Source organism: Haliotis asinina, chromosome 1 (assembly GCF_037392515.1).
Source record: "Haliotis asinina isolate JCU_RB_2024 chromosome 1, JCU_Hal_asi_v2, whole genome shotgun sequence".
NCBI classification, from domain to species: domain Eukaryota; kingdom Metazoa; phylum Mollusca; class Gastropoda; order Lepetellida; family Haliotidae; genus Haliotis; species Haliotis asinina.
Window position 1 is genome coordinate 26,236,198 of NC_090280.1, and position 12,583 is coordinate 26,248,780.

Here is a 12,583-nt window from a genome sequence, read left to right on the forward strand (position 1 = left end):
ACAGAAAAAATGCAGCAAGAGCGCACCCCCAACCTGAAGTGGGTACGCCTGTAAGCTTGTGACAGCGACGGCCAGCAACCAACATGGCTGAACCATAATATGATGATATTTGAAACATGATCTGCAGATGTAGACAGAAGTCACATACATATGTACCTTCACATTACGAATGTGAAACATGATCTGAAAATGTAGACAGAGGTCACAAAAATATGTACTTTCACATTACAATATGTGAAACATGATTAGAAGATCGAGGTCATACATGTTTAAACTTTCACAAGGCACTAACAGACTCCAAAATTGAAATGGTCATGGTAGCATATGAACTTTTGCAAAATTAGAAACAATGTGCATATATTTTTATTTGTTTTCGATCATTATGATATTTTCTTCATTTTTACACACATGTTTTAACAGCAATGGTGACAGCTGCTTTCGTAGTGATCTGTTTTTGTTTAAACTATGGTTTGGTTGAAGAATTGTTTAAACGTCAATTATCCTTATAGTTCTTGCGGGTATAAACGAAATTTGCTAAACGACGTTTGATAAATGATTAGTAAATATATAAGTTGTTTTAATTGGTAGCTTAACTGAGCAGTTAAGATTGTGAGTGGCTGTATCCTCACATGGGGGTTAAAGTATTGTAAAATTATTGTCCCCCTGTGGGGGATACATAAGCCCCAAAAGTTTTCAGTTCGTAATTTTGACTAACTTTAACTAACCTACCAACGGTTAAAGGGACGATGTAAATACAACTTGGGACCAAGTAAGAAAAAGTACTTTCAGTTCCCAAGGTCCCTAGCATGGCGATCTATTGGTGATACTCATCCTGTGTTTATATTGCATTGTACTCTCTGAATTTGAACTCCTATCCTAGAGATACATGCTAGTCTTAATTTTGTGGCATACTGGGTAGGTTTAGTGTTCTTGGCTAACTTTTTCAAAATAAAATCGTGTATTTATCATGAATTTGTAACAATTTTTTAATCATGATATCGCAAAAGTACTGCAACTGTGATTATGAACTCATTCATTCGCTTATTTAGTTGAGACATAGAGCACTACTTTAAATATTTCACCCAATCTTCTCTCAAATCAACATTTTCATTCAGTGCATTGGTATCACCTGTGTACAAGTATACAACTGACTAACATTGTTCAAACATAACTACACAGAATCTTTTCCTAAAGATACTATTAAAATCATTGTCTGTACATAGTTTTTGTGAGCGTCTGTATAGCGAATATTGGATCACACTGGTTATTAGTGTTTTTCGAATCAGTGGTTATTAATGAAACTAAGACGTAATACTATGAACCACACCTTTTCATATAATCTGTCACAGACACCGAACCACATTATTTTCCCTACTGCTTAGCCCTCCCTGCAATGCTGAAGTCCGAAAGGAAGCAAGTCTAGATTTTTCCCCAGGTGGCACTAGAGCTCCTTTTCAACTGAAATGGGTTCATCAAAAGTATATGTATATATACTTCCCACCAAACGTTTACACTCACTAGTGTAAATATAGCCACTTACTTCGGGCAACTGTTGTTATCTAAATATTGCAGTCTACACATGAATTGACGTATCGTAAAACAAATTGGTAAAAGTGAAAAGATTATTGTTATGAGTTCAATGAATGATAAAACTCAGTGGAAATTGGCGAATTCCTAACAATATAATTGTATCAAATAGTGAGTGTAACAAGTGATTTGAAGAATATGTTCAGGGACTAAGCGTTATTCTACTTCTTATGTTGGAGTTATATTTTGAGTTAATTAGTACAATAATCTCAGTAATCTCTGTTAGATCAATAATGACGTACGTTGGAATAAGATTAGCCATTGAACGATCCTCTAGTCGTATATGGCAGTGGCAATGTTGTTTAAAACAGCGTTGTAAACTACAAGAAGTGGTGATAAAAGAACTTGTTTGTAGCTGTTGTTATGTTTTCGACACGGCTCTGTTAGTCAGTGATTGGGTAGGAGAGCATTGTTTAATGCCGATTTTAGCAATATTCAACACTATCACTGCTGGTGACACCAGATATGGCCTTCACAAACTGTACCCATGTGGGGAATCGAACCCGTGTCTTCAGTCGTTAGGCTACCCCGCCGCCCGTTGCTAGTACGGCCACTTCAGTCAAAGTAATGGTATTATCCTCGGTGATCTAAACTGTTATATAAGCAGAGATAACCCACTCCTACGTGATATATCACTCCTAGACGCAGTAAAACAACGGTATTTAATAAATGCTGTGTCCTCAGTACGCACTCGAGGACCAGGTTTTTCCCATAGGAGCAAAGACAACTTTTATAGGTCACATATTAACCACATATTGGTACAACCACACTTGAAAAGGTCAGTAATACCATGTGTTGTTTGAAACTGAGGTATATCTTACCACTTAACTTGACGAAGTGTAGTCGGAACGTAAATATATCGACAAAGGCAGACAATGAGCACATTGTCCGAGTTGGACCTTTGTTTGAAAGATATTAGCTCCCCAGCAGGTAGTATATCTCCCAGGATATATGTGGAAATATATAGCTCACTTATCACTAATGCACTGCTTGTGCCTGTGGATGTACCATTCCAATTTCTTCCTACAACTCCCACCTAAACCCCTACTGGAAGGAAAACGTTTTACAAGCGACTCTGGTCTGCTGATGGTAAGCCTATGGAAGGTAATTCTACAGGTGCGAACTGAATTAGCACAATCCTGTGAAGCAAATATTAACACTTTCTACAAAACTGTGAAAAAACAAAGCGTCGGAGCTGATCAGTGACTATCTCTGGCAGTGACTGTCCCTGGCAGTGGCTACCTCTGGCAGTGACTACCTCTGGCATATGCAAAATATGGGGCGACTTCGCTGACCTAACACAGCGCTAAGTCGCATAGCGAAAGACTAATGACTGTCAAGGATAATAAGGATAACGAAACTAAATCTCACAGAAAATTATACAAAACTATATATCCTGGGGAAATCTCCTTACAAATACGCAGCTGTGTAAGAGTAAAAGATAACATAACATATGTAATGTACATTTGGTGTTTGCAATTAATAGCCTTCTTGAAAACTTACTATTCTATTTAAAATGACTCTTCGAAACGGGATATATACAAAGAATTATTAACTTGGAATGGTAATCTCCATAAATAAAGGCAAAAAAGAAAAATCAAATAAAAAAGACTGTAGAGGCATTACCTTAACTTCATGTACGGGGAATTCACTTGAATACGTAATATTACGTAGAATGGTACACGATACATTTTTTCCAGTCAATTCGGACTTCATAACGAATATGGAGTTGTTATGTCTGTATTTACTTTACATAAATATATTAATTACGCACATTTCCCTGAAAAGGAAAAGGCATTTGATGGTATTTGGCATGCTGGTGTCTTTGTAAAACTACATGACCTAGGTATAAAGGGGAGGCTGTGGAATCTTCTATATCAAAGTTACAACAATAGATCTGCGTATGTAACATACTGTGGTGAAATGTCAAATACTTACCCCATTGAACAAGGTGGAGGAGAAGGATGGGTGCTGTCCTCGTGGCTCTTTCTTGTCTATATCAATGATCTGATCCGTGCACTTGTTGAACAAGGACTCGCCGATAATACCACAATAATCAGTGCCACACCTAAAGGGCTACAAGTTGCTCTTGACACTGTTACACAGAATGCACATGATTTTGACGTACAGTGATACCAAAAGTCACGCTCTGGAATTTAGAAGGCTGATTTCACAACAAAACCCCGCCATGTTCCATTTGTACAAAGTTCCTTTACAACCATCCGATGGAGTTGCGTATTGGGGAGTAATTCTGAACTCAGAACTAACATGTACAACTATGGTAATCCGGTGTTGCCAAAGCGCAAAACGCACAGCCAGCTCGTTGAGATCTGTAGGATTAAATAGCTATCATCTCCATCCCATTATGTGTGTTAAAATATGGCACCGAATGATTCTCTTGTGTAGCTTCTAGGCATGTGAATTGCTTAGCGGTAGACGCGCTACTCTGAGATGCCTTTGAGTTAGAGAATGCACAAAGGCATTTTGCAAGAGTCATTCAAGGCTTAGATATGGAATCCGAGAAGGGACATTGTCGCGTTGTCGCATTGTCGCGTTGTCACCCTCTCAAAAACAAGCAAAATGAGGCAAAAAGCACGACATTTCGCCTGTTTATCGCGCTGCCGCGATGTCGCGTGTCGCGTTTCGAATAACATTTCCTCGGTTCCTCCAAAGTGCGACACGCGACATAGCGACACTTTTCAAGGTCAAAATATGTCGCTTTGTCGCATTGTCGCCCTACCTAAGATATGTAAGAATTCACTAAAACGCGACACGCGACATTGCGGCAACGCGACATTTCATCAAAAAAAATTTAAAAAACGACAACGACAACGCGACATTTCATCAAAATGTCGCGATGTCGCACTGTCGCGTGTTGCGCTTTATTAAAATATTGACCATAGTATGCATTTAACAAATTGACTGACACGCGACACGCGACACGCGACACGCGACACGCGACAATACGACAAAATATATGTCGCATTGTCCCATTGTCGCCCTTTTTGTTACCGGTGCGCATGTGTAGAAAGTCAGTAAATCTACGCATGCGCAGAAAATGTTATACTCTATTCCAGACTTCACTGGTCTTTCGTTACCTCCAATGTTTTTTTAAAAAATTTAAAATGAAGTAGTGCTCGAAATGGCAATGGGCCTTCTCTTCTTGAACTGAATGCAAATCTTAACAATGTCCCTTCTCGGATTCCATACTTAGACCACCAATCATGAACTGACTCTAGATAGCGATCGTAGAAATGTGATCACTAGCAAGATTTATAGAAAAGTACCGATTACTAGTCATCGGAAGGCCGTGTACAAACTCATGGTTTTCTACCATAAAACGTATGGTATGTTCGAGAATGTCCCGATTGTGGCAGACATGCCTTTGATTATGACAGACATGTAATTCTACTCTGTGTGTATTATATGACTGAACGAAATGAGTTCTTCTCCACCCTCACTGACAAAATGGATGTTGGCAGTCATGTTCAAATTGAACTTTGGATGAAAATGAGATGCCTGCACTATTTTGGGGTACTCGTCAAACATTACCAGGAATTATCATACCACTTGGAAAATGTGTCATTATTATTTTTGTAATTATCTGCTTCGTCTTAGGAATATATTAGGCCATCCTCTCTTTTCTGTGCAGCAACATCTGTCATTTGTGTACTTATTACTCGTCAAAATGGTTCAAACATGTGACGTAACAATGCTAATGTCGCTATAGGAATTGTACTGACCTTGCTTGACTCGCGGAGAGCAGAGAGTCCTCACACTGTGGGCAATTTCGCCACAGTTTTTGTCAATTTATGTTGGCGAGTAATAAACAGAATACTAAACTCGCTTCCTTGAAATACCATTTTCGTTACACGTTAAAGACTTGATATCAAACTCGCTTTCGCTCGTCTGATACCAAATCATAAACTCGTTTAATAAAAATGGTTTTACACGGAAGGTCGTTTAGTATCCTCTCTATATGTGAAAGCGAATTCATGTAGCTATTTACATCCATGTATGTATTAACATCATCTATTTGCTCTGGTAACATCAGGATTATTGAAAATCTGGAGGAAATTCATTCATTCATTCATTCATACATTCATTCATTCATTCATTCACTGCTGGTGACAACAGATATGGGCTTCACAAACTGTACCCATGCTGGGGTCTTCAGTCGTTACCCCACCGTACCGCAAGTGAGAAGCTTGCATACTTGCACAAGCAGATTACTCGTGAGATTTCTGTGTCACTCACGAACATCCACACGTATCAACATGTACGTACGTATAAACACACACACACACACACACACATACATACGTACATACATTCTAGCGTATAAACACAGTCTTCAAAATCACAGAAATTGTTAATCCCTATCAAAACTTATAGAACGCATTGTATTACCTCAACGAAATAACATCTAGTTCCATTACACACAGTCTTTAACACTGTTGTTCTGGTAGTAACTGTTTCATCCTTTTTTTGCAGGTGCAAGATGCAAGCGAGGAAGTAGAAGAAGTAGGGCATCGGGTACGTAAACATGCACACTGTGAACTGAAAGTTAAGCGAAAAGTGTCACACCAATTCAATATGGGACTGACGGTAACTAGAGAACTGGATGGACATTCTTTTGTATAAAAAAGTACAAACACGTGTCTTTGATTTGGAATAGTGGATCATGTTTTGTCACTTGGTGGAACGCTACTCGGTTTTCCTCAAAAAGAGTGAAAAATGATCAAACGATACACTCTGTTTCCTTTTATTTACATTTCAACTAAGTTTAACAGAATGTTAATGCAGTTTTAACATTTGGAATAAAGTATGTGTTAAGATGCAGTTAGTGCACACTCCTTCATGTATTGAATATAATCAGAGTGAGCGAGTGAGTTAAACTTTAAAGGCTCCGCAATATTTGGCTAAATTGTGACTAAACCAAGATATAGATTTAAACTTAAATAAAACTAAATTACAGATATATATTTTAAATCTAGTAATTAAATCATTTTGATTATAGAAAAAAAAATATTATCAAATCAGAAGGTAGATGACCGTACAAGAGTCCATGGCGACTTACAGTACATTCGCTTCCTGCATGGATCCTGTCTTGATGAACAGAATCAGATCCCAAAAATGTCAAGCAGGAGGCTATGTGAAGTTTGACAAAAGCAGTGAAGCAAGTGCAACTTTCTAGTTTTCTCTACACAACAGTCGATGATCAGTGCGAACAGAGGAAAAGGATTCGTACTAAATCACATTGTAAATCGATCCACTGACTTGCTCTTCTGTTGTTGACATTGGACGTTACATTGAGCACAGTGGTAATGCAATACATCTATGTAAAAGTGGCAATGGTGGAATGTTCCTATGTAGGCAGGCAATGCTTGATTGTGGACATTCCTAAAACCTTCTCACAAGAACTTAGTAATTAAATGCTCTTAACATAATTCTATTTATAAAATTTACCAAACATAGTTGAACACAGGACAGATCGTTCAAAAGTGTATGCATTACATAAAGCTCAATCATAATGCTTCATATAATTAGTTGGATCCCGAACCCGTGATCATCAGTACCCGTAAGCGACCAAGAATTGGGGAATTTCTTTTCTCAGAAGTTTTCATGTCTGTTCTAGATGCAAAGGAGCATTGCAGTTACGGTAAGTATGAAATTGTTGTGTGTGTGTGTATTATAATATATATATATATATATATATATATGTGTGTGTGTGTGTGTGTGTGTGTGTGTGTGTGTGTGTGTGTGTGTGTGTGTGTGTGTGTGTGTGTGTATTGTATATATATCATTTGCCAAACTCATTAGTATATCCAGAAGCTTATGACACGTAACGGAAAAGGCAGAATTGAAAGAGATGCCAAGTAAATGTGAGATTATTGTGGGGATGTTGACCGTGGGGAATAATTGAAAGTGAAAATCTCACTCAAGACACGAAGGAGGGATAACCGTAAACGTGTTCATAAAAAGAATGTTTCCAGTTGTAGTAATATCATGTAGTATTAGATATTCTTTCGAATGCGTGATGAAAAAAATGAATCTGGAAATACATATGTTATAAAATTGCTGATAATCATGCCCAACTTGGCATAGATTCAAACTCTTATTTGCAGATGACGATGAACCTGAATCTGGTAAGTACAACAGTGAAATACATGTGGTAGCCTTGTATTCATGGTATACAATGTACTGGTAAGGCCAAAATTGAAGCGTTTATAAAGTGTGAGCGACCATGTAGGTTCCAACTGTGTAAGTGGCCAACTGTGTCAAGTAAAGCACACGCTGAACACAACATGAACATACACTTCTGCATTGTTAGCAGTATTGACAAACTTTATGGATAAAAACTTCTTAAGTTAGTGATCGTGACGTTTCGATACAGATTCTTGTGCGGTTATCGGATATTGTAATTTATTCTACTCTACAACTTCTAAGGTAAAACTTAAAGACGTTATCTTTGTAGCTACACTTAGGGGATTCTTACATAATTGGCACTAAATCCTAACCCTTATTGGTTTTCATCAAGCGTAAATCCACACTGTCCTTCTTAATCGAGTATAAATGTTCTGGCAAAGTAACATTAAATTCCACTCTTTCTAAAACTCCAGTCGCATCACCTTAATTAAATAGTCTGAAAAAAGCACCATGACAAATGCCCAGAATACATCCTTTCTGCATGACGCAGTGGTATACTCATCTGTTTATCTAGATAGTAGCAAAGATCACACTGTCCACTGCTGTGATTTTCCGATGATTTTTCGATACAGTTCACGAAGGTGCAGAGCTCTAGTATCTACCAGAAAGCCTGCCCCACTGGTTGCCAAGCAACACTGACGTCTGGCCCAGCTGTGGTGGCCACTAACAAAGTCTTCATGTAGGACACTTCGTCGATTGAAACAAAGTGGCATAGAATGTGAACGCCTCCTTGCCTTTATGTTTCACTCTGTGATGACGTTCCGTCTGGTATCCATCAAGAGGCGATGTAGATTTCTGATACACATAGCCGATTTGAATAACCGCTAGTGACACATGCTAAACAAACTTTTCACAGTTATAAGTATCAGGAACCCACTTTCAGTAAGGAGCGTATACTAAATACTAAAGTACAATTCCAGTTCCTTTTCTTACGCTTTGTCGAATTAAGACAGCTGTTATTGCATGGGGCGCAAGAGGTACTTCCATGCCTCGACTTGGTGAGCTACCATTGAAACAAAGGACAAAGAGACTTGAGTATTTATGTGGCCACCATCTGATTATGTACCTTCGAATTCGTGGGTTCGTTTTAGTGCACAATGGTTTACCCTCATTTTTTCACTCAATACGATGGTGTCAATGAAGTCTTGTTGAATTAGCACATTAATTGCGTGGTGCGATAAAGGAACTTCCATGAATCGAATCGGGGATCTAACCATGATTTTATACCTCACAGCTCTACTTTAGGTCTGTGATCTTTAGATCTTTAAATTTACATTTATCTTTTTTTCAAATTTATGTTATGTTTTAATTTCCAGACGTGGTATGCCAGTGGGCACATAAACGTTGTGTCAAAGTTCAGAATAGGTTTGTCCTTAACTTTGAATCCACGTTGAAGTTTGACCTATTATCAAAATGGGTTGTTTTTCTGTTATGCACAGGTGTATTCTTAAATAGAAATCTCACGTAAAACGTGAATATTCAACCAAGGTTACAATACATTTAATCCGAATTTCTGGGGAAAAACCTAGCATATATTATCCTACAATATATACCCCCAAAAGCGACCTGAAATAAACAGTGAAACAGAAATTTCCAGTAGAAATATTTATATCATAAAAATCTTGGTACATTCAATGAACAGTTCATTTAATTTGTATGTCAGTTGAAGGTATGATTCCAGTAAGATAGCAACGTATTCCAAATTAAGAAATACTATTTACTGTATCGTTATCTTGAAAAGGTTGAACATCTCCCGAGAAGACATATGTTTTGTTTTCAGTTATTAGATAGATTCCTGAATAAACACAATGCAATCCAGTTACTGCACTATGAAAGGAATCCGTGATGACCATGCACAATACCTGTTTACAGCATATGAAACAAGTCTCTTTTCATTATATCTTTATTAAAAGTCCAGGGCCCCATTCAACAAAGTGATCGTCACCCTAAGACGATCGTAACTCCCATTCTTTAACATAGACGTGATCTCTTTTCATTATATCTTTATTAAAAGTCCAGGGCCCCATTCAACAAAGTGATCGTCACCCTAAGACGATCGTAACTCCCATTCTTTAACATAGACGTGATCTCTTTTCATTATATCTTTATTAAAAGTCCAGGGCCCCATTCAACAAAGTGATCGTCACCCTAAGACGATCGTAACTCCCATTCTTTAACATAGACGTTCGAGTCATAGCACTACAATCGCCTTGAGGGACGCTTTTGAACACCATTCCAAATCCCAAAGCACAACTGCTGGTTCCTCCACTCAATGTGTGAGATTCACAGGTTCTATTTTGCTGATATACAAGTATTCAATGCAATCAATAATATTTCTACAGGCACAAAAATATGTAAATACCATCAGGTAGAACCACAGTTTCAATCGCGTGTGAGTGTGTGTGTTTGTATGTGCGTGCGTGCGTTTGTTTGATGGCAGAAAGAGGAAGGCGTATGCATAATTTAACTGGATTATTATTTTTTTTCCCTTTGATACCAACTAAAGCATTCTGTTTGGTGATATGTTAGGTTTTCCAGATATCTTGAACAATTTCACAGTCCCAAAATAGTTGGGTAATTGATCCAATGTGATATTTACAAAAACAACTACAAATGGGAGCGTCTATATACTTGATCCTCAATAAAAACTGTAGAATATTACATATAATTCAGTATTGTAACCATTATAGATCCGTGCCATAAGTCCTCTTCCTTGGCATAACCTTAAATACTTCACAGTCCTTTGGTAGATTAAGACTAAATCTATCCCAGTTGTTCTGTTATGAATTTCGTGCACAGGACTGTTTCAAAAAAATATTTGCTACCTTTTCCACTGAATTTTAGTCTTGACGGTATGTCGGTTTGATGCTCAGAGTTGTGAAATCTGAACCATTTACCTTTAACCTGTATGTAATAATTGCTTGTTTCATTCCTTCAAAGGTCGCCACATGAGTTCTGGGTTTATAGAGATGTATAAAGTCATCGAAGGACAGACATTTCTGCTGTCAACAAACAAACCTCCCTTGTTATACCAATATATATACAGAATACGTTTGTTATCAACTATTAAAAATGTTTGATTATGCCTACAATCGGGACATTGTAGTGAGAGAAGCGTGGTTAGATATGTATCAAAAGTACCGCTTAGTAACGTCATACGAGACTTAACTTACGAGATACATTGTAACATGATAATTACCTCGACCCACGAATCAAGCTTATCCACAAATTTAGGTTACGGTTTTATGTATATAGATGAATTTGGTTGATTATGTAAAAGTATATATTTGCAAAATTCAAATCGGATCATGGGTGCTCGTGCTTCGTGAACTCACATTCGGTTATATAACAAAATGTTAATTATATATGCAAGCAAATGTACTGAAAAATAACAAAAGTTGATGGAAAACATGAGCTTCCACGAAATTGAGAAACACTTGACATACAGGTAGCCTGGTGAGATAACAATGAGCAATAGTATGGAGTTTCGGAAAGATTAAAGCCCGTAACCCCAGTTTTATTTCGTCTATGTCTAAGAATAGATGGCTTACACAAACATGGTGCATATTTATTTGTGGTTTGGGTGGGGGTTATTTATGGAATAATACTATTTCTAAAATACCTGTCAGGACCTAACCCTAACATTTCTAGTGTGGGTTGCGGATCCAACTGTTACCAGAATTCCTGCTACATTAGCAAGCTAGGTTCAAACATTCTCACATTTTCATTACACATCAATGAAATACTTACATAATAAACATCAGTAAGCAGAGAAGCTGTTGAAAAAAACTATATTCTGCCAAATACGTACCGTCACCCACCTTTTTGCCTTTGACGTGCGATAATTGTGCGCTTGTCAGGTCAACACCTTTGAAAGCATGTTGTCGGGAGGCATACGATTTTGACAGTTTTGTAGGAAAATATGAAATTTAATGCAATTCCATGGTTATACGATGCCATTTAGAAAGTGATCAAATACAACATATGTCATATTTGGGATTTCACTTTCTTAGTAAAGTACAAATTCTAGTACTGTTTTGGTTGAGTCCCATCCGGAATTCGAACTCGCACCTTCAGAGTCAGTGGAAGTCGCGGTGGCTGAGTGGGCTAGGCGGCTGACTTTGTGAGCTGGCGATTAGGTGCCTGACTCTGAGGATGCGGGTTCGAATCCCCAAAATACTACTAAAATTTGTACTTTACTAAGAAAATGAAATCCCAGGTACAACATATGTTGTAATGCAATTCCATTACTAGTGACTTTATGCTAAAATCATTTGTTTTTTTTTTGTCATTTTCAGTTACGATTTACATAACATTTCCGTCCGTTGATCGGTGATCATAAAATATATTTATAGCTGAGCCTAGTCGAATGTGGATCTTTTATCAAATTAACGTTCCGAAATAATACTTTCTAAGTGGCATAACTATTGCTAATATATGTGACACAATTTACCCAGGAAACAGTTACCTTGCAGTTTTTGGTTCCTTACGTTGGAAAAACGTTGACAACAACACAAATCTCGACTAAGTTTATATGGTCCCATGATAAACGTTGAATCAACGTCTAGGAAGGGTAAACGTTGATAAACCAAACAACAAAAGCCCAACGTTGATTGAACGTTGACTCAACGCTGTGTGTCCGCTCGGATCTGCCTACATAACGTTTACCACACGAAGTAGGTAGTTAGAAGATACCACTTAAAGAGTTGATTTTATGTGAGGTATAGCCACGGTCCAACCTGCACCAGTTGTTAACGAAGTTAACTTATTGTTACACGAACATTTG

The 12,583-nt window shown here is 37.7% G+C and overlaps 1 protein-coding gene across 1 annotated transcript in view; it reads left to right on the top strand.

Moving 5' to 3' along the window:
* Positions 1-12,583, top strand: part of LOC137289409 (ATP-binding cassette sub-family C member 2-like) — a 149,084-nt gene that overhangs the window by 97,986 nt on the left and 38,515 nt on the right. The window contains exons 8-10 of the mRNA XM_067820856.1: positions 6,082-6,123; positions 7,226-7,249; positions 7,716-7,762. The gene's annotated coding sequence lies outside the window, so the exon portion shown is untranslated. The remainder of the gene's footprint in view (positions 1-6,081; positions 6,124-7,225; positions 7,250-7,715; positions 7,763-12,583) is intronic.